This window comes from Hyperolius riggenbachi, chromosome 4 (genome assembly GCF_040937935.1).
Source record: "Hyperolius riggenbachi isolate aHypRig1 chromosome 4, aHypRig1.pri, whole genome shotgun sequence".
NCBI classification, from domain to species: domain Eukaryota; kingdom Metazoa; phylum Chordata; class Amphibia; order Anura; family Hyperoliidae; genus Hyperolius; species Hyperolius riggenbachi.
This window is the reverse complement of record NC_090649.1, coordinates 109,912,326-109,936,115: the sequence shown is the minus strand read 5'-3', so window position 1 is coordinate 109,936,115 and position 23,790 is coordinate 109,912,326. Positions and strand designations below refer to the sequence as shown.

Below are 23,790 nucleotides of genomic sequence, written 5' to 3'. Positions count from 1 at the left end.
CATCTGACATCCTAATCTTTCCATTCATTATTACTTTCCAGGCACAGCTTCAAGACTTTTGTAGAGCAGCCTCAGTTACCTGGAACTTCTGCATTACACATGTTCCAAAATTAACACATTCAGGGAAATCCTGTAAGCTGTTTTTTAAAATGAGAATCGTTTGTTTTTTTTGTTTGTTTTTTTTAAACTTTTAAAAGTGCTGCATGTAGCATTTTTGTCGGGAATTGTGCTATACGTATAGAAAAGCAAGTTATGTTGCCCTTGAAATGTGACACAGTGAGCATACACATCATTTACCCTGATTTTATCCATCTGTTTAGTAAGGGTCCATTCACACTGAATAAGTTGTGTTATAACTGAACGGACAACTGATTAGCAAGGTAATGTCCATGTTTCACTATGGCTCCGTTCAAATTCGGTGCATTTTAACTGAAGCTTTTTCACAATGCACTGCTGTGGAGCAACTGATCAGTTAGGGCCCTTTCACACTAGCTGAACGTGTTCACAAACCCGATTTTGTGTATGCGTTGCTTAGAGTTCAAATCAGTGGTGCTAATACTAATTAACCCAACAGGGTTTTTGTCGCATTTGTAGGTGTAGGTTTTTTGTCATGTTTGTAGATGTAGGGTTTTCTCCACGTTTGTAGATGTAGGGTTTTCTCCACGTTTGTAGATGTAGGGTTTTCTCCACGTTTGTAGATGTAGGGTTTTCTCCACGTTTGTAGATGTAGGGGTTTCTCCACGTTTGTAGATGTAGGGTTTCTCCACGTTTGTAGATGTAGGGTTTCTCCACGTTTGTAGATGTAGGGTTTCTCCACGTTTGTAGATGTAGGTTTTCCCCACGTGTGTAGATGTATAGTTTTCCCCACGTGTGTAGATGTAGGGTTTTCTTCATGTTTGTAGATGTAGGGTTTTCTCCATGTTTGTAGCTGTAGGGTTTTCTCCATGTTTGTAGATGTAGGATTTTCTCCATGTTTGTAGATGTAGGATTTTCTCCATGTTTGTAGATGTAGGGTTTTCTCCACGTTTGTAGATGTAGGGTTTCTCCACGTTTGTAGATGTAAGGTTTCTCCACGTTTGTAGATGTAGGGTTTTCTCCACGTTTGTAGATGTAAGGTTTCTCCACGTTTGTAGATGTAGGGTTTCTCCACGTTTGTAGATGTAGGGTTTTCTCCACGTTTGTAGATGTAGGGTTTTTCTCCACGTTTGTAGATGTAGGGTTTCTCCACGTTTGTAGATGTAGGGGTTTCTCCACGTTTGTAGATGTAGGGGTTTCTCCACGTTTGTAGATGTAGGGGTTTCTCCACGTTTGTAGATGTAGGGGTTTCTCCACGTTTGTAGATGTAGGGTTTCTCCACGTTTGTAGATGTAGGGTTTTCCCCACGTGTGTAGATGTAGGGTTTTCCCCACGTGTGTAGATGTAGGGTTTTCCCCACGTGTGTAGATGTAGGGTTTTCCCCACGTGTGTAGTTGTAGGATTTTCTTCATGTTTGTAGATGTAGGGTTTTCTTCATGTTTGTAGATGTAGGGTTTACTCCATGTTTGTAGATGTAGGATTTTCTCCATGTTTGTAGATGTAGGGTTTCTCCACGTTTGTAGATGTAGGGGTTTTCTCCACGTTTGTAGATGTAGGGTTTCTCCACGTTTGTAGATGTAAGGTTTCTCCACGTTTGTAGATGTAGGGTTTCTCCACGTTTGTAGATGTAGGGTTTCTCCACGTTTGTAGATGTAGGGTTTCTCCACGTTTGTAGATGTAGGGTTTCTCCACGTTTGTAGATGTAGGGTTTCTCCACGTTTGTAGATGTAGGGTTTCTCCACGTTTGTAGATGTAGGGGTTTCTCCACGTTTGTAGATGTAGGGGTTTCTCCACGTTTGTAGATGTAGGGTTTTCCCCACGTGTGTAGATGTAGGGTTTTCCCCACGTGTGTAGTTGTAGGATTTTCTTCATGTTTGTAGATGTAGGGTTTTCTTCATGTTTGTAGATGTAGGGTTTTCTCCATGTTTGTAGATGTAGGATTTTCTCCATGTTTGTAGATGTAGGGTTTCTCCACGTTTGTAGATGTAGGGTTTCTCCACGTTTGTAGATGTAGGGTTTCTCCACGTTTGTAGATGTAGGGGTTTCTCCACGTTTGTAGATGTAGGGTTTCTCCACGTTTGTAGATGTAGGGTTTCTCCACGTTTGTAGATGTAGGGTTTCTCCACGTTTGTAGATGTAGGGTTTTCCCCACGTGTGTAGATGTAGGATTTTCTTCATGTTTGTAGATGTAGGGTTTCTCCACGTTTGTAGATGTAGGGTTTTCTCCACGTTTGTAGATGTAGGGTTTTCTCCACATTTATAGATGTAGGATTTTCTCCACATTTGTAGATTTTAGGGGTTTTCTCCACGTTTTGTAGATATAGGGGTTTCTCCATGTTTTGTAGATGTAGGGTTTTCTTCCCTTTTGGGTTTAGTAACCTTATGAGGTGACCATATCTGTCAAGTTATAAGCAAGCTATGAGTCAATTTCTTCACAATGTATGTGCTTTAGTCCTCAGTCTGTTTCCTTTTATAGGTGTGACCACAAGAGTATATTATCTGTTAGCTGCCACTTATCTGCATTGTCTTTCTTGCCTGCAGAGAGGGTTTATTTTCACATGTATTCCTGCACACGGAAATGGATTCTGTTTGTTATTCTTAGTACGTCTGAAACACACATTATCTTATATTGTCATTATGATTGTACATGAGAACTGCCTTGTGGGATGAATAGTTAAGTGCATTTTAGTTATGTCGTGTAGTAAGGGTTAATTAACATAAATTACATATGGTCACATATTAAAGATTCTGTACCGTTCTAAAACTGTTTTTTTTTTATAATGTGGTACTTTTTAAACTGTTATATTTTAGATGTGGCATAAAGAATGATTTATACAATGGTATACTAGTAGGAGTCCTAAAACTTAAAAAAGGTTTAGCTGTTGCTCCTTGAAATTGCAAACTGTTGATGAAATGATTAATTAGTGTTCCATCTCCAGATTATAAGTGTTATATTAAATACGGTAAATGCTTTACATTTAATTTGCCCACATGGCCACGATCAGGATTATTTTGTAGAATGCCACTATTATGCTTAGTGCTGTTAATTCCATATAAGTGATCAAACATGACAATCGTATTTTTTATTTCATCTTTTAGGTCATTAATGAATGAATTAGAGAGCTGGATCTAGGACTGACCCTTGAGGTACCGCATTGCCGCAGTTGACCTTTTTGTGTTGTCTTTTTACTGTTCCTTTTGCTGTCTGTCTTTTCAGTAGTCTTAATGTATATACCTTGTTATCATAGTTGTATTCTCCGCTTCTGCTACAGTCTGACGTGATGCATTACAGTATATCTTTTGCTTTTCTAGTATCTAAATTTGCATTTATCATTTCTTTAAAACAGTAGGATTAGCCATACTATGCCAGGGAAAAAAAACACATACAGTGATGTGAAAAACTATTTGCCCCCTTCCTGATTTCTTATTCTTTTGCATGTTTGTCACATTTAAATGTTTCTGCTCATCAAAAACCCGTTAACGATTAGTCAAAGATAGCATAATTAAACACAAAATGCAGATTTAAATGATGATTTTTATTATTTAGTGAGAAAAAAAACCTCAAAACCTACATGGCCCTGTGTGAAAAAGAAATTGCCCCCTGAACCTAATAACTGGTTGGGCCACCCTTAGCAGCAATAACTGCAATCAAGCATTTGCGATAACTTGTATTGAGTCTTTTACAGTGCTCTGGAGGAATTTTGGCCCACTCATGTTTGCAGAATTGTTGTAATTCAGCTTTATTTGAGGGTTTTCTAGCATGAACCGCCTTTTTAAGGTCATGCCACAACATCTCAATAGGATTCAGGTCAGGACTTTGACTAGGCCACTCCAAAGTCTTCATTTTGTTTTTCTTCAGCCATTCAGAGGTGGATTTGCTGGTGTGTTTTGGGTCATTGTCCTGCTGCAGCACCCGAGATCGCTTCAGCTTGAGTTGACGAACAGATGGACGGACATTCTCCTTCAGGATTTTTCGGTAGACAGTAGAATTCATGGTTCCATCTATCACAGCAAGCCTTCCAGGTCCTGAAGCAGCAAAACAACCCAGACCATCACACTACCACCAACATATTTTACTGTTGGTATGATGTTCTTTTGCTGAAATGCTGTGTTACTTCTACGCCAGATGTAACGGGACACGCACCTTCCAAAAAGTTCAACTTTTGTCTCGTTGGTCCACAAGGTATTTTCCCAAAAGTCTTGGCAATCATTGAGATGTTTTTTAGCAAAATTGAGACGAGCCTTAAAGAGAATCTGTAACGTCAAAACGTCCCCTGGGGGGTACTCACCTCGGGTGGGGGAAGCCACAGGATCCTAATGAGGCTTCCCACGCCGTCCTCCGTCCCTCAGGGGTCTCGCTGCGGCCCTCCGTACAAGATGACGTCATTATTTACCTTCCCGGCTCCTGCGCAGGCGCTCTGACGGCTGTGGCCTCCGAAGTAGGCGGGAATACCCGATCGCCGTCGGGTCTGCTTTACTGCGCAGGCGCAAGTTTCCGGCACCTGCACAGTAGAGCGGACCCGACTGAGATCGGGTATTTCCGGCTACTTCGGAGCCAAGAGCAGCCACAGCGCCCCCGCTGGAGCCAGCAAAGGTAAATATTGAATTGACAGTCTGGTCTGTCGCCGGCTGTTCGGAGGGCTGCAGCGATACCCCCGTGGGACAGAGGACGGCGTGGGAAGCCTCATTAGGATCCCGAGGCTTCCCTCACCCGAGGTGAGTACCCCCCCAGGGGATGTTTTTGATGTTATAGAGTCTCTTTAATGTTCTTTTTGCTAAAAAGTGGTTTGCGCCTTGGATATCTGCCATGCAGGCCGTTTTTGCCCAGTCTCTTTCTTATGGTGGAGTCGTGAACACTGACCTTTAATTGAGGCAAGTGAGGCCTGCAGTTCTTTAGATGTTTTCCAGGGATCTTTTGTGGCCTCTCGGATGAGTTTTCTCTGCGCTTTTGGGATAATTTTGGTCGGCCGGCCACTCCTGGGAAGGTTCATCACTGTTCCATATTTTTGCCATTTGTGGATAATGGCTCTCCCTGTGGTTCGCTGGAGTCCTAAAGCTTTAGAAATGGCTTTATAACCTTTACCAGACTGATAGATCTCAATTACTTTTGTTCTCATTTGTTCCTGAATTTCTTTGGATCTTGGCATGATGTCTAGCTTTTGAGGTGTTTTTGGTCTACTTATCTGTGTCAGATAGCTCCTATTTAAGTGATTTCTTGATTGAAACAGGTGTGGCAGTAATCAGGCCTGGGGGTGACTACAGAAATTTAACTCAGGTGTGATAAACCACAGTTAGGCTCCCTGCACACTGCAAATCCGTTTTCCGATTCCGATTTTGATTCCGATTCCGATTCCGTTTCCGATTTTCCTTGAATACATTCAACAGAAAAACGGATCAAAAAACGCAGCATGCAGTTAAGATTAAAAATCTGAATCGAAATCGGATGTAAAAAACAGATTAAAAAGCGGAATCGGAATCTGAAATGCATGCAGTGTGCAAGAGGCCTTAAGTTATTTTTTAACAAGGGGGGCAATCACTTTTTCACACAGGGTCATGTAGATTTGGAGTTTTTTTATCTCACTAAATAATAAAAACCATCATTCAAAACTGCATTTTGTGTTCAATTATGTTATCTTTGACTAATAGTTAACGGTTATTGATGAGCAGAAACATTTAAGTGTGTCAAACATGCAAAAGAATAAGAAGTGAGGAAGGGGGCAAATAGTTTTTCACATCACTGTATATAAGTAGATAAATACTTGATCTACTTACATAACACATGTATTGTACTGTCCACGTTTTGATTTCAGTGAATTTTACTGTATATAGTAAATTAAGAGAATTCTCTTCCTGGTGGGAACCATATCTTTTGCCCACAGTTTTGGCTAAATCCTGATTTCATTTCTGCCCTTTACTTTTTTTTTCTTTTCTACTCCAATCGCTGAGTTACCTCAGCCTTGCTTGTAAACACAAGTGTGCAGAGGATTGTGTTTCAGATAAGCAGCGAGGCAGGGAAATAAAGGCAAGAGGAGGAATATATTATAGATAAAAAGAACCCCCAGCATGCAACTGTTTGGCACTGACTACTAAAGCTCCAGTGCTCCTTAAAGAGACACTGAAGTGAAAAAAAAAAAATATGATATAGTGAATTTGGTTGTGTACTATGAATAATTACTAGAAGATTAGCAGCAAAGAAAATATTCTCATACTTTTTATTTTCAAGTATATAGTGTTTTTTCTAACATTGCATCATTCTATAATATGTGCAGATTACACAACACTCAGCATTCAAAATGAGTCTTTCAGAGCAGTCTGTGAAGTAATGACCTCTCCTCTAGCAGAGGAAAAGTAAATAGTCCAGGAACAGTTGAGATAATAAAAGTCAGATAACAGCCCTCTCCATGACTAACTCAGAGCTTAATGGCTTGTTTGCATAGAGAGTCTCTTTAAGGGCCCTTTTCCACTAGAGCGATTGCGATTTCTGAATCGCAAAATCGCAAATCGCTAGTGATTTTTAAATCGCTAGGGTTGCTACTTTATCATAGAAATCATGAGAAGTATTTTCCACTACAGTGATTCGATTTGGAAATCGCTAATCGCAAATCGCAATCGCTTGCTGTAGCGATTTTTACAATGATAATGCAATGCAAATGAAAATCGCAAATCGCAATCGCATAACAGAATTAATGAAAAATCGCAATCGCAATCACTGGCGTTTGTGATTTGTGATTGCGATTGCTAGTGGAAAAGGGCCCTAAGGGATACTGTAGGGGGGTCGGAGGAAAATGAGTTGAACTTACCCAGGGCTTCTAATGGTCCTCCACAGGCATCCTGTGCCCGCGCAGCCACTCACTGATGCTCCGGCTCCGCCTCTTGTTCACTTCTGGAATTTCAGACTTTAACTATTTCACATTCCTGGACGTGAAACTCACGTCCAGGAAGCCATGTGCGCTCCTGCGCGTCCACGCGGCCGATCGTGCGCGTGCACGCGCGCGATCGGCCGGCGGTTTGTTAGCCAGTGAATCAGTGAATCGGGCAACGGTGCCCGATCACTGATTCCTCTCCCCCGCAGAAAAAGCGACAGCTTCTCTCGGAAGCTACGCTTTTTCTGCTTCCTATGTCGCTCTAAGCGTATGTGGTACGCTTAGAGTGACGTCACTGTAAACAACTCATGGCTGCCATCTTGTGGCCAAAAAGTAAACTACATCTAAATGTTAAATAAAAATAAAAATACACATATATTTACAAAAAAAATACAATTTCAATCCCACCCTCCCAAAAATACCCACATAAAATGTTTAATTAAAAAAAAACAAAAACATTACAATTAAAAAAAAAAAAAAACACAAATATTTACATAAGGGTCTAAACTTTTTAAATATCTATGTAAAGATGAAATATTTCTTTTTTTTTATTATTATAAGCTTGTAAATAGTGATGAATGCAAAACGGAAAAAATGCACTTTTATTTCCAAATAAAATATTGTCGCCATACATTGTGATAGGGACATAATTTAAATGGTGTAATAAACGGGACAAATGGGCATATACAATACGTGGGTTTTAATTATGGAGGCATGTATTATTTTAAAACTATAATTGCCGAAAAGTGAGAAATAATGATTTGTTTCCGTTTTCTTCTTATTCTTCCTTTTAAAATGCATTTACAGTAAAGTGGCTCTTAGTAAAATGTACCCCCCAAAGAAAGCCTAATTGGTGGCGGAAAAAACAAGATATAGATCAGTTCATTGTGATAAGTAGTAATAAAGTTATAGGCTAATGAATGGGAGGTGAACATTGTTCGGATGCATGAAGCGAAAAACGACTGAATGCGAACTAGTTAAGGTCTGAAAACCACTGCGCCTGCGTAGCCGTGTCCTCGCTCCCCCTGATGTCACCAGGAGCGTACGGCGCAGGCACAGACCATACTGGGCTTGTGCTATACACTCCTGGTGACATTAGCGGGAGCGAGGACACGGCAACGCAGGCGCAGTGGTTTTCAGACTTTAAAGTCTGAAATTCCAGAAGTGAACAGGAGGCGGGGCCGGAGCATTGGGGAGTGGCTGCGCAGGCACAGGATGTCTGTGGGGGACCATTAGAAGCCCCGGGTAAGTTCAACTCATTTTCCCCCGACCCCCCCCCCCCCTACAGTATCCCTTTAACCACTTAACGACCGCCCACTGCACATGGGCGGCCGGAAAGTGGATCCCGCAAGGACCGCCGCATGTACGAGAGGCGGCGGTCCTTGTACGGGCATGGGCGGAGATCCTCCGTCGGGGACTGGCTCCGCCCCCCTCGCACTGTAACCCGCCGGCCGTTCGGAAGCGCCGGCGGGTTACTAGCACCCGGATCGCCGCATACAAAGTGTATAATACACACCCCTCAGACACGCCCACAGCACCCCTCAGACCCCCCCCTGCCCACCCCCCAGACCACTGTTTGCACCCAATCACCCCCCTAATCACCCATCATTCACTCCGTCACTATCTGTCAACGCTATTTTTTTAATGCCCTAAACTACCCCCTGCTCCCTCCTGATCACCCCCCCCACCCCTCAGATTCTCCCCAGACCCCCCCCCTCCCCCACCTGTGTACTGTATGCATCTATCCCCCTGATCACCTGTCAATCACCTGTCATTCACCCATCAATCACCCCCTGTCACTGCCACCCATCAATTAGCCCCTAACCTGCCCCTTGCGGGCAATCTGATCACCCACCCACACCAATAGATCGCCTGCAGATCCGACGTCAGATCACCTCCCAAGTGCAGTGTTTACATCTGTTCTCTACCCTAAACACCCACTAATTACCCATCAATCACCCCCTGTCACTGCTACCCATCAGATTAGACCCCTATCTGCCCCTAGGGCACCCAATCACCCGCCCACACCCTCAGAATGCCCTCAGACCCCAGCCCTGATCACCTCGCCAGTGCATTGCTTGCATCTATTCCCCCCTCTAATCACACCTTGAGACACCCATCAATCACCTCCTGTCACCCCCTAGCACACCTACCCATCAGATCAGGCCCTAATTTGCCCAGTGTGGGCTCCTGATCACTCGGCCAAACCCTCAGATCCCCCTCAGACCCCCTTCCGATCACCTCCCCAGTGCATTGATTGCATCTATTTTCCCCTCTAACCACCCCCTGAGACACCCATCAATCACCTCCTGTCACCCCCCCCCCCCAGCATTCCTATCCATCAGATCAGGCCCAATACAACCTGTCATCTAAAAGGCCACCCTGCTTATGACCGGTTCCAATAAATTCGCCACCTCATAGACCACCTGTCATCAAAATTTGCAGATGCTAATACCCCTGAACAGTCATTTTTAGACATTTGGTTTCCAGACTACTCACGGTTTTGGGCCCGTAAAATGCCAGGGCGGTATAGGAACCCCACAAGTGACCCAATTTTAGAAAAAAGACACCCCAAGGTATTCTGTTAGGTGTATGACGAGTTCATAGAAGATTTTATTTTTTATCAAGTTAGCGGAAATTGATTTTTTTTTCACAAAGTGTCATTTTTCACTAATTTGTGACAAAAAATAAAATCTTCTATGAACTCGCCATACACCTAACGGAATACCTTGGGGTGTCTTCTTTCTAAAATGGGGTCACTTGTGTGGGGTTCCTATACTGCCCTGGCATTTTAGGGGCCCTAAGCCATGAGGAGTAGTCTAGAAAACAAATGCCTTAAAATGACCTGTGAATAGGACGTTGGGCCCCTTAGCGCACCTAGGCTGCAAAAAAGTGTCACATGTGGTACCGCCGTACTCAGGAAAAGTAGTATAATGTGTTTTGGGGTGTATTTTTACACATACCCATGCTGGGTGGGAGATATATCTCTGTAAATGACAATTGTTTGATTTTTTTTTTTACACACAATTGTCCATTTACAAACAATTGTCATTTACAGAGATATATCTCCCACCCAGCATGGGTATGTGTAAAAATACACCCCAAAATACATTATACTACTTCTCCTGAGTACGGCGGTACCACGTGTGGCACTTTTTTACACCCTAAGTACGCTAAGGGGCCCAAAGTCCAATGAGTACCTTTAGGATTTCACAGGTCATTTTGTGACATTTGGTTTCAAGACTACTCCTCACGGGTTAGGACCCCTAAAATGCCAGGGCAGTATAGGAACCCCACAAATGACCCCATTTTAGAAAGACACCCCAAGGTATTCCGTTAGGAGTATGATGAGTTCATAGAAGATTTTATTTTTTGTCACAAGTTAGCGGAAAGTGACACTTTGTGAAAAAAAAACAATACAAATCAATTTCCGCTAACTTGTGACAAAAAATAAAATCTTCTATGAACTCGTCATACTCCTAACGGAATACCTTGGGGTGTCTTCTTTCTAAAATGGGGTCATTTGTGGGGTTCCTATACTGCCCTGGCATTTTAGGGGTCCTAAACCGTGAGGAGTAGTCTTGAAACCAAATGTCGCAAAATGACCTGTGGAATCCTAAATGTACTCATTGGACTTTGGGCCCCTTAGCGCAGTTAGGGTGCAAAAAAGTGCCACACGTGGTATCGCCGTACTCAGGAAAAGTAGTATAATGTGTTTTGGGGTGTATTTTTACACATACCCATGCTGAGTGGGAGAAAGATCTCTGTAAATGGACAATTGTGTGTAAAAAAAAAAAAAAAAAAATCAAAAAATTGTCATTTACAGAGCTATTTCTCCCACCCAGCATCGGTATGTGTAAAAATACACCCCAAACACATTATACTACTTCTACCGAGTACGGCAATACCACATGTGTGGCACTTTTTTGCAGCCTAACTACGCTAAGGGGTCCAAAGTCCAATGAGCACCTTTAGGCTTTACAGGGGTGCTTACAATTTAGCACCCCCCAAAATGTCAGGACAGTAAATACACCCCACAAATGACCCCATTTTGGAAAGTAGACACTTCACAGTATTCAGAGAGGGGCATGGTGAGTCCATGGCAGATTTCATTTTTTTTTGTCGCAAGTTAGAAGAAATGGAAACTTTATTTTATTTTTTTTGTCACAAAGTGTCATTTTCCACTAACTTGTGACAAAAAATATCTTCTATGAACTCACTATGCCTCTCAGTGAATACTTTGGGATGTCTTCTTTCCAAAATGGGGTCATTTGGGGGGTGTTTATATTATCCTGGAATTTTAGCCCCTCATGAATCATGACAGGTAGTCAGAATAGTCAGAGATGCTTGAAAATGGGAAAATTCACTTTTTGCACCATAGTTTGTAAACGCTATAACTTTTACCCAAACTAATAAATATAGGCTGAATGGGATTTTTTTTTAATCAAAAACATGTTTGTCCACATTTTTCATGCTGCATGTATACAGAAATTTTACTTTATTTGAAAAATGTCAGCACAGAAAGTTAAAAAAATCATTTTTTTTTTACAAAATTCATGTCTTTTTTGATGATCATAATAAAAAGTACAAATCGCAGTAGCAATCAAATAGCACCAAAAGAAAGCTTTATTAGTGACAAGAAAAGGAGCCAAAATTCATTTAGGTGGTAGGTTGCATGAGCGAGCAATAAACCGTGAAAGCTGCAGTGGTCTGAATGGAGAAAAAGTGTCTGGTCCTTAAAGGGGGTAAAGCCCAGGGTCCTCAAGTGGTTAAGTATGTGATAACTCCAAATCATAACAGCAGAAAAAGTTTTGAATGCAGGATTTGCATCTTTATCACTTAATACACTCAGACCAGTTGCTGTTGAAATTTGATTTTTATGGTGACAATCCTGCTTTAAAGCTGAGCTTGTTGGCCAGGCTGTTATCTTTAGTAATTTCTCATAGATGTTAATTTGAATCATTCTGTGCTAAATAATTTTGGATAGTGTTGCTTAGGATAACTTTTAAATAGTTTTAAAGTGATTTGAACATATATTTAAAAAAAAAATAAACAACCAAACCATCTCCTAAGAGAAGTTCCTAAATGGCGTGGGCTTTTGGAGGGGGCAGCAAGCATTTACTTAGACGAGCTGCTACCTAGCACCCCCCTCCCCGTTTATATCCTGGCCTTTATCTTCTTTCTCCCTGTGCTGAAGATGAAGCAGCTTGAATTGGCCAGGGTGATGTCACACGGTTAAGCCATAATACTCTGTATTATATTATGTATGGTATGCTGGTTATGGATTGACATACTTCTATGCATTGGCCGTTCCTCTCCTTGTCTGTAGGGCTCCTGGGATTTGTCCATTACCAATGTAAATCCTTATAGGAAGTTGATTTTTTTGAACTCTAACAGATAGTAATGTGTTTTTTTTTCCTTTTAGCATATAAGACATTTAAAATGCTTTTCAAATATTTGTGCTCAAAGGTCCTAAGTATGGGCAAACAGTGAAAATGTTTCAGGCCACTTTTTGTTGGCACGGTGGCTCGATGGTTAACACACTGGCTTTTCAGCTCTAGAGTCCTGAGTTTGGCCAGGACACAGTTTGCACATTTGTTTTCAATGTGTTTGCATGGGTCTCCCTCATAACCCAAAAATTTACTGATTTTTTTTTTTTTTAACTGGCTTCTCTCCAGCCAGTCCTCATATATGTTGGGAGCTTAAAGTGAACCTAAAGTCAGACAGAAAAAATGAGTTTAACTCACCTGGGGCTTCCCTCAGCCCCCTGAAGCTGATCAGTGTCCACGCTGACTTCATCAGATGTCCCTGGACCGGCCGGCGGCGACTTCCGGTTTTGCCGTCACCGGCCGACAGGCTGGGTATGCGAGTGATTCTTCTCGTTCCCAGCCAGAATAGCGCCCCCTATGCTGCTATTGCAGCATAGGGAGGCTGCAATAGCAGCATAGGGGGCGCTATTCTAGCTGGGATCACGGAGAATCACTCGCGTTCCCAGCCTGTTGGCCGGTGATGGCAAAACCGGAAGTCGCCGCCGGCCGGTCCAGGGACATCTGATGAGTCAGCGTGGACACCGATCAGCTTCAGGGGGCTGAGGGAAGCCCCAGGTGAGTTAAACTCATTTTTTCTGTCTGACTTTAGGTTCACTTTAAGATCTGACCATTTTTGTAGGTTCAAATCTGACTCGTAAATTGCAGTTTAGAGACTGGAAGCAGTGGTATGCAGAGGGGAGTGGGGAAATGGTCGGTGGCTGCTTGGAAACTTGGGTGTTGCATAGACCATGATAGTTATTGCAGCTGTAGTGGTGCCCAGTGGACAGTTTGGGCAGCGGGTATAGCCGAAGTGCGGGGGGCGATGTGGTATGTTATGTGAGCCTGTAGGAGTAGTCTTAGATAATGGTAGATTAGCGTTAGGAGCGAGTAAAGGTGTTTAGTGTTAGGCTTAGAGAGCAGTAGATTAGCGTTAGGAGTAGATAGAAGGGTTCGTGTGAGGGAGGAAGGTTGGGTTAAGCCATCAAAGGATGTCAGTAAAATTATTTATATTTTGTTATCGTAATTAGTCAGATCCCAATTGCAGAATATCCGCAACATTGCTCCCACAGTTCCCTGGTGCTATTTTTTCAAGGATTCATGCAAATCTACCGGAAACAGGTGTCTAGTTCATTGTTCTCAATAAAGCACTATGGTAAACGTGTTATAAAATGTGTAAAATAACTTGTTTTCTTAGACCTAAGCACTTTTTCCCTATGGTCATTAAACAAAAGCTTCATTTTTGTCAAAAAATAAAATAGGCTGCTCTAGATCAGGGGTCTCAAACTCGCGGCCCGCGGGCCATTTGCGGCCCGCGATACAATATTTTGTGGCCCCAGGGCCCCAGAGCTTGTAGGGGCCCCCAGTGGCTACAAGAGGAAAAAAATTTTTTTCAAATCGGCCTTATAGTTTTTGAGAAAATCGATTTTAAAGTTGCAAAGGAAAAAAATACACATTTAAAAACCCGCCGACTTTAATGGTTAATAGCAAATCCACCTTAAATGCTAGAAACCCTAAATTTGCAGGATATGTTAAGGAGATCATTAGGAATAAGAGGAAAAAACAATTTTTCAAAAAGACCTTATAGTTCTTGAGAAAATCGATTTTAAAGTTTCGAAGGAAAATAGTATACTTTTAAATGCGGTAAATGTCACTTTTAGTAGCAAGCCTAACGGTAGTGTAATTTTACATGTATCAAAAGAAAGAGCAATACATTTCCTGACAGAGTTTCCAGGGGGTCCATATGCAGCCGCAGCGCTTTGGCCAGGGATCGCTATACAGCCGTAATATGGCTGTATGAAGATTCCGGGCATTTTTTCCTATTTTCCCAATTTTTTTTTTTATGTTTAGAGTGGGCGGGCAGAGGCGGCGATCCGCCGCGATTGACGTCAGGAGGGGCAGAGCTGAAGCTGAAAGCTCTGCCCCTTCCAGTAAATGCCGGCGGATTGCCCCCGGGGCGATTTGGGGGCTCTGCAGCCCTCGTTTTGCAGCGGGGACACGTGAACTCCCTTATGCGGCCCAGCCTCATCCTGACTTTGCCTCCTGCGGCCCCCGGGTAAATTGAGTTTGAGACCCCTGCTCTAGATGCTCCATATTTTATTCTGAACATTTTAGCCAACGGTATCACAGACATTATCTGCCCCATCTGTTATGTGCATTTTAAGGGAGATATTTTAATAGATCGTGAATTTTAAGTGGCCTAATCTTCTTCTTCTTTTTTTTTTTTTTCCCCTCTATAATAACATGGTCAGTATGAGCTGTAAAAATAGATGCTACAGCTTCAGTAATTCTTCAACTGGGAAGTAGCATTGCAAATATCTCTGAGATGAGAAAAGTCCAGTTGTAGAACATTGTTGGAAATACTTGTGATTTCACTTTTAAGTCTGTACGGATATAGGAGTAGCTGATATAAATAGTATCTCGCAAAAGTTAGCACGCCTCACGTTTTTGTAAGTATTTTATTATATCTTTTCATGGCTCACTGACAATATGACACGTTGATACAATGTAACGTAGTCAGTGTAGTGTTTGTATGATAAAATACATTTGCTGTCTCATGAAAATAAACCCACAACCATTAATGTCTAAACCGCTAGCAACAAAAGTCCCTAAGTGAAGAATGTCAAAATTGTGCCCAAAGTGTTAATATTTTGTGTGGCCACAGTTATTTTCTAGCACTGCCATAAAGGGGTTCTGTGGAGGGTTTGAATAAACAAAAACCGACACTTACTTGGGGCTTCGATCGGCCCCCTGCAGCTGTCATGTCCCACGCCGTCCTCCTCCGATCCTCTCTTCCCCGACGCCGGTCCCAGTCTAATATTCGTCTAACTAGATGAATAATGCTTGCGCATTAGACGCGGAATTAGCCCGGGACCGGCGGCGGGGAACACAGGACCTTCACAGGTTGCAACTGGAATCCTCTTCCACTCCTCCTTGACGAAGCTGATGAACCTTGGCCTAGTTGATGTACTCCTTCCTTGTAAATAAAATTAAACCCCCAGCAAGCAAGAAAATGCTCTTCATAGTACTTTTCACCTACTATTTGGTACTTTTTCAATTGCAAAGTGCTAAAAGGTATTTTAAAGAGAAGATGAAAAATTATCGTCTTGGAAAAAACTTAGGAGAAAAAGCTAATTGTGTTCTCCACCTTCCAATTGAGGATCCCCAAAATATGCTCAATAGGTTTTAGATCTTTAGACATGCTTGACCAGACCTTCACCTTTACTCTGTTTCTTTAGCTAGGCAATAGTCATCTGGGAGATGTGTGGGGTCGTTCTCATGTTGGAATACTGCCCTGGGGCCCAGTCTCTGAAGGAAGCGTATCAAGCTCTGCTTCAGTATGTCACCGTATATATTGGCTTTCATGGTTCCCTCAATGAATTGTGGCTCCCCAGTGCTGGCAGCACTCATGCAGCTCCAAACAATGACATTCCCACCACCATGCTTAATTGTAGACAAGCCACCCTTGGCTTTGTACTGCTCACCTTGATTACTGCCACACAGGCTTGACACCATCACATTCACACCTAGAGACCTTGTAATGCTAACAAATAGCATGACCTTAGGGAGGGAAAATGTCTAATTGGGCACAATTGTCACCTTCATTTAGGAGTGTACTCACTTTCGTTGCCACCAGTTTAAACATTGACTGTGTGTTGTTGTTTGATGTGACAACAAATATTCACCCTTACACAAGTTGTACACTGACTGCTTTACATTGTATCTAAGTGTCATATCTTCAGTGTTGTCCCATGAAAAAATATAATATTTGCTAACATGTGAGGTACACCTCTCTTGTGGGCTACTGTATACTTACAGTAGAAATGAGACTAGAATTCTAGAAGATAATTGTTGCAGATGAATGACTGTTAAAGTAGAAGAATATTGCTGCAGGGAAATGGTAACTGTTTACCGAATGGCTTGTTTTGTGTCATGTCTTTCCAGTGAAAGCCGTCATTGCTGCTTATTAACCTTGCACTTAAAGTATATTGAGGCTGGAAAGTCCCTGCCTTCCCTGCGATTCAGCCAGACAGCTTTGTGTTTATAACTACATTACAAATGCATTTTAATTATGGATGTGAAAAGAAAGCGATATGATAAAATGTTTATGGCTATACATTTGTTCCTGCCAGAGCTGATTTGCTACAGTAAAAATGAAACCTCTCCTGCATATAACTGGATTGCCTCTTGGCAAGTGAACATAATCAGTGGCCCAGTGTTATGAGCGATTCTTATGTTTTATCTTCAAGTGTCCTCTACACAGTAACTAGAATTTGATGATGAATGATGACAGAAGTCCGACCTTTGTTTAGCAGCTGTGGTGACTCTATACTCATGATCAGCGCTTTTGGTGTGATTCTTCAATCCAAGTGCAGCTCTGGGATCATTGTGAATTGGGTATCGCTAGATTAAGATTCCTCTCTTACATTCACAGTCACATAATGGGTTTTAAAACCATTACAGACACAAAACCATGTGTTGAAGTAATAAAACAAAGGTGAGGCGCTGCCCTGGTTATGACTTGAAGAAAATCTGTACTCAGTGTGTTGGCCAATGTAATCTATAGAGACAGAAGAATCATAATCCTTTCCCGTAGAGCTGGTTAGACAGCTCAATATTGTACATGTAAATTGCATTACCCAGGCATCCAAACTACTTAGAAAAATATTTATATGCCTTAACAATCAGTTGAAATGTGAATTTTCTAAATAAAGCTTAAAGTCCTACTCCCAGGCACAAATGTTTACCTTGATCTGTGTAGGAACGCGCCTAGAGACTTTGTTTTTGTCTGTGTAGAAACGTTGATTAGCTGTTTTCAGATCATTTTTAAAGTGCCTGATCAGGAGCTCAGAGACTGGCTACTTCATGCACTGTAGACTCATTATTATAAACAGCAAGTTTCTCTAAGAGTTTAGACTGTGCCTTCCTCCTTGCAGGGCCCTTTTCCACTAGGGCCGCATCTGAGTTAAATCTGCAGCATTCCCCAGCTGGCGAGTCGGGCGGGTAAATGCTGCCTAGTATCCCTTTGGCTTGCTGTCCGAATCACACTGCGGTGCGTTTCTGGACTGCTTGCTGCAGTTTCCTGCAGCAGGCACCAGATTCTTTGTGGAAACCGGCCCTAAAGCCTTTTTTACATGCATCCAAGTTGTGTTGCCCAAAATCTTTTGGCCTTCATTCTACAGGTAGGCGGTAAAATCGGTCAATCAGTGGCTAGTCAAATTACTATGTAGGTATGAGGCTTGAAGTGAACCTGAGACGGCAGTTTACTGAAAACAAAAACCATACATAAAGCCACTTACTGACGCTCCTGCATAATTTTATATAATGGGTAAGTTTTTTAAAGGGGAAGAAAATGGCTTGCGTCCTTTAGGTCACAGCTCTGCAGTTTTAGATCTCTGCTTTTCATTGAAGGGGTGGAAAAAGGGCATTCCTAACATCCAAGGGGGTGCTATGCAGGCATGCCTCTACACCTCTTCCTCGTCCTCCGCTGCCCGCATTTACGAGAACCGGCTCCCGTCACTGACGTCATCGGAGCCAGCTACGCTGGAGAAGTGCGCCCTCTATGTATCTCTCCAGCGGCTGCTGCAGACAGGCTTGGACTGAGCCACCGAACCACCGATTTTTCCATCGGTAGGCCCCGGCCGCCCCGCCTCCTGGGGGCCCCAGAGCTGATGGGGGCACAGCGCAGGAAGGGGAAAATTGTGCACAGGGAGGGGGGGAAGCCTCCCCCTCACCTAGGGGCCCCCCTTCCGCGCTCCCCCCCTCCAAAATTGCAGCCAGCCAGCGGCAGCAGCGGGGAATAGCTTACCGGCATCAGATTGATAGCTCTGCGTGCCGCTGGGCTGGTCTCCTGCAGTGACGCTATCCAATCACGCTCTTGCAGTACTTCCTGTGAGAGCGTGATTGGACAGCAGTGCAGGAGACTGAGACCAGCAGCGGCACGCAGAGCTATCGATCTGATTGCTGGTAAGTGATTCCTGCTTGCTGCCGCTGCTGGGTGCAATTCTGAAGGGGGGAGCGTGGAAGGGGGGGCCCCTGGCGGGGAGGCTTCCCCCCTCCCCACTGCTCTGTGCCCACTTTCCCCCTTCCAGCATGCATGGGGGCACTGAGACCTGCATACTTAACTGGGGGGGAGCACGGAAGGGTGGGGCTCTAGGTGAGAGGGGGAAGCTTCCTTCCCTCCCCGCCGCTCTGTGCCCACTGCTCCCCCTTCCAGCATGGGGCCCCCCAGTAACTGGGACCTGCCTTTGGGGGGATACCTGCCGCCAATCTGATTGCATTTTGTGGGGATATCTGCTTCCAATCTGATTGCATTTTGTGGGGAAATCTGCAGCCAATCTGATTGTATTTTGTGGGGATATCTGCCACCAATCTATTTGCATTTTGTGGGGATATCTGCTGCCAATCTAATTGCATTTTGTGGGGGGTATCTTCTGCCGTCAATCTACTTGCATTTTGTGGGGATATCTGCCGCCAATCGAATTGTATTTTGTGGGGAAATCTGCCGCCAATCGAATTGCATTTTGTGGGGATATCTGCCGCCAATCGAATTGCAAATTGTGGGGATATGTGCCGCCAATCTAATTGCATTTTGTGGGGATATCTGCCGCCAATCAGATTGTATTTTGTGGGGAAATCTGCCGCCAATCTGATTGCATTTTGTGGGGGTATCTGCTGCCAATCTGATTGCATTTAGTGGGGATATCTGCCGCCAATCTGCATTTTGTGGGGGTATCTGCTGCCAATCTGATTGCATTTTTGGGGATATCTGCCGCGAATCAGATTGTATGTTGTGGATAAATCTGCCGCCAATCTGATTGCATTTTGTGGGGGTATCTGCTGCCAATCTATTTGCATTTTGTGGGGATATCTGCCACCAATCTATTTGCATTTTGTGGGGATATCTGCTGCCAATCTAATTGCATTTTGTGGGGGGTATCTTCTGCCGTCAATCTACTTGCATTTTGTGGGGATATCTGCCGCCAATCGAATTGTATTTTGTGGGGAAATCTGCCGCCAATCGAATTGCATTTTGTGGGGATATCTGCCGCCAATCGAATTGCAAATTGTGGGGATATCTGCCGCCAATCTAATTGCATTTTGTGGGGCTATCTGCTGCCAATCTAATTGCATTTTGTGGGGGTATCTTCTGTTGTCAATCTACTTGCATCTTGTGGGGATATCTTTTGCCAATCTAATTGCATTTTGTGGGGATATCTGCTGCCAATCAGATTGTTTTGTGGGGAAATCTGCCGCCAATCTGATTGCATTTTGTGGGGGTATCTGCTGTCAATCTGATTGCATTTAGTGGGGGTATCTGCCACCAATCTGAATGCATTTTGTGGGGGTATCTTCTGCCAATCTGATTGCATTTTGTGGGGATATCTGCTGCCAATTTGGTTGCATTTTGTCAGAAAATCTGCTGCCATTTGACTATGTGATGAATTATCATGAGGCATGTAACTACTTGATTATTTTATCTAAAATGTATCTGGTCAGACCGAATATCTGTGAATAACACCGCTACTTATTTTGTGTTTTTTTTTTTTTTTTTTTTTTTTTTTAAGTCTGCCCATGACTCACCATGACCACGCCCATGTTCCAGTGCGCTGCATGTGGACATATCCCTATTGCAGACTGTCCTCAGAAGTACTCACAATCTATTCCCTATTCCCTACCATAAAATCATGTATAATTTGTAGAGTGCATGTGTATGTGAGTCCAAAATGGGGGGGGGGGTGGGAGATTAGGAGAGGGGGACGGGCCCCAGGCTGAAACTTCCTTGGTGGGCCCTTAGTGTCCCAGTCCGACCCAGGGATACGCAAACACCGCAATTCCCTTACGCTTAGACTGGCTCTGACTGACGGAACAGCGGGGAGCCGGTTCTCGTAGCTGCGAGCAGAGAAGGATGGAGGCGTGGGATCGACCAGAGCGTATGGGGTTGGAGGAAGCTCCAGGTATGTATAAAATCTTTTTGTTGTTCATCTATGGTTCCCTTTAAGTATGTGATAACTCCAAACCATAACCGCAGAAAAAAGTTTTGAATGCAGGATTAGCATCTTTATCACTTAACACTCACACTAGTTGCTGTTGAAATTAGATTTTTATGGTGACAATACCGCTTTAAAGCCTTCGTCCTGAATGGAGGGGTTGACATATAAGAGCTGAGGCCCTCCCTGAAATAGGAGAAAGTCTAACCCTCTTACAGAAGAGAAGAAATCTGGCAGACGCAAGTCCTACCAAAAAACGGACTGTACACCTGCATTCATAACTTGATAATTGTACCTCTGTCCTTTGAGTTATAGCAGGAAAGGTTAATTAACTGTTGTGTTGGGAAAGTTTAACTTTGTGTGTGTCGGAGAGAACTTTATGATTCTGTAATGGAAATAAGTGTATGGCTTTTGTATACTAGCACTGCAAAATCACTTTTCAGAAGCGATTTGGGGGCCAATTGGGCTGTTTTTCTTTTAAATTAAGTTTAATGCTGTATACTTATTCATTGTCTCGATGTCAGCCTCCTGCCCACAGGCCCACCCCCTAGCAGATGAGGTCACATGTTAGAGATGCACCTATAAAACCTTGTGCTAGGAGGCGGGGCTTCTGGTTTAAGCAGGGCATCAGGACGCCCAGTGAGTATATAAAACTTCATTCATACAGGAAATAGCTAATTGGAAGCGCTGTACAGTTTACTGTACAGCGCTTCCAAAAGCCTGGGAATGGCGTTCACAATCGCTATGAGAAACGCTGCACAAAGTGCTTGCACGATCACAAAGTGCCGTTGCGATCTCCAGTTGGGTCCCAACCCTTATCCTGCATTCATGAAAACCATTTTATAAATTGTTATAAAGTAGGGCTTTTCTACTTTAACTTTATTTACGATGATGATTTAGCTTCATGATATTTCCAACATCTTTATATTTTTTGGGCAAACTACTGAGGCCACTTTCACACTAAGGCATTGCATTATGACAGGCACATAACGTAACCAAAAATAACATGCGGTGACATTTTATGTCAAGCAGGCAATGAAATTACTGACTGCGTTCGTTCATTGACAAATTTTATGCACGCTAACATGTGCAATTGTAGCAATGCATTGCATGGTCTGCATTGTTAGGGCCCATGCACACAGAAGCGCTTTTCTGAGCACTTTGTGATTGATTAGCGCTTTTTAAAAATCGCTCCCATTAACTTTCACTAAAATAGCGGTAAAAATTGTTGCGCTGTGCGCGATTGTAGAATCGTCGTAATTTTAATGAAAGTGAGGGCCTGTTTCTACTAGTGCGGTGCAATTCCGCTGCGGAAAACGCAAAAACGAATTTGCATGCGGATGCAATTGTATGTAAGGTATGTGAAGTTAACCATGTCAGTGCCAGTGTGCTTTTACATTAATTTTAAGCGAAAACTTATGTGAATTTCGCATGGAAAATTCACATTAAAAAAAGCAGGCAAATTTCTTATTAAATACATAACAGGTGAATGGCACACTAGCCTTGCGGTGTGCGAATTCTGATGGCTCTGCTGTGCAGAATTTTTTCTGCATAGTCCACCGCACAGATTTCCTGACAAGTGGAAACAGGCCCATTGACTATTATTGGCTTTTAGTATCTGGATGCAGAAAACTCATGCAGATTCGCTCTAGTGAAATGGGCCCTAAATGGGAGCAATTTTTAAAAAGCGCTGATCAATCACAAAGCGCTTCTAGTGTGGGCCCTAAATCTGGATTCAGTTACATCACATTATGACTGATGAGCTGTACATTTTCCATAGAGCCTTTGAATTGCACCACATTAGTGTGTTAAAAAAGGGTCTGTTGCAACACAACTGGTCAGTGTGAAAGTACCCTGGTTGTTTTACTTGCACATCACACCCTTGGAGTATGCATTATATGCTTGGCTTTGTTTTATTAACAGGTTTGCTTTTGGCTATACATCAGCCAGCATTAATGATGATTGGGTAGTATGGTTGTAGACAGATGACTGGGTTTGAGTATGCTGGAAATGTCTTTATGAATTAAGATGAATCCCAGTAGTTAGTATGCTTGGCGTCCTCATTGTGTACATGTTCATTATTCAATGTCTTACACAGGCCACCCCAGATGACAGTTAGATGTGCATACATAATAAGCCAAATGTTTAAATGTTGCCATGATAAGACATGTAGGAGGTTATGTGCTAGGAAGGAAAGCTGTGTTCAGTTATGCATCCAAATAGCTTTTTGTGTTTTGTTTTGAAAATTAGAGTTAACACTTTATAAGATTTTATGTTTCAAGTAAAACATTTCTTAAGGCTGCTTACACACAGGGACGTTACAGGCGCACGTTAGTGCAGCCTGTAACGCTCCCCCAACGCACAGCAATGTAACACAAGTGGGCTGTTCACAGTGCCCATGTTGCGTTACATGTAACGCTGCACGTTCTTCCGAAAGTGCAGCATGCTACGGCGTTAGAGCGGCTTAAGCCGCGTTAGACTGTTTGCACATGCTCAGTCATGTTGGGGAGAGCGGCCAGGCACATGGCTAATTAATATTCACTGCACGTTGTGACGTGCAGTGTTTACTTCCTGGTGTGGCCGCTCTGTGCGGCGATTGGCCGGCGGGACCACGTGATGCCGCATGCGTCCAAGAGTACGCATCACGGCATCACGGACGCCAGAGTGAGCTGCACAACGCGGCTCACTCTGACGTCCACATCGAAGAGCACCAGGCCTTGCGTTAGGTGCACGTTATGCGACCTTAACATGGCACCTAACGCAATGTCTTGGTGTGCAAGTAGCCTAAATGCACTTCATATTCTGAAAATACAGACCTGTATGGCAAGAATACTCAGTATTATCTCAATGGAGATATTACTTGTAATAAAGTTGAACCCATAGGTAGCTTATAGACTTTGGAACGGGGTAAAAGTCGTGAATTTGAACAGATGGTTATCACTGCAAGAAAATGTGACTGTATAGAGCCTCTCCCTTGATTAAATGCACTTGTACCCTAGTTTCCTCATACTGATTAACCTCACTACCAAATGGGGTATGATATTAGATAGACATAGTGCTGTTAAAAGTGGGATTATAATTATTAGTGGGTGTTCTCCGCACCCTCTACACTCCTCTAAACCAAACACTAGTGTGTGCCAAACTCCATTCTTCTTCCATCCCTATTTGTCATCTAGCCTGAGTTTCACTTTCCATTACCCCCTTGCTTGACGTGCGCTCATCTATCATCCTAACAGCATTTGACTCTTGCTTATATACTCTTCATCTCAACTCCCTCACAGCCAAGCCCCCGCCCTTCCCTCCATCCTCATCACATTTCCGGACCTTCACCTACCC

The 23,790-nt window shown here is 43.1% G+C and overlaps 1 protein-coding gene across 8 annotated transcripts in view; it reads left to right on the top strand.

Moving 5' to 3' along the window:
- STAG1 (STAG1 cohesin complex component) overlaps positions 1-23,790 on the top strand; it is a 275,465-nt gene that overhangs the window by 116,813 nt on the left and 134,862 nt on the right. For 7 of the 8 annotated variants that reach the window (XM_068280396.1, XM_068280394.1, XM_068280399.1 and 4 more), the window contains one exon: positions 3,175-3,222. The exons of the other annotated variant lie outside the window; for it this stretch is intronic. The gene's annotated coding sequence lies outside the window, so the exon portion shown is untranslated. The remainder of the gene's footprint in view (positions 1-3,174; positions 3,223-23,790) is intronic. 8 annotated transcript variants of the gene reach the window in all.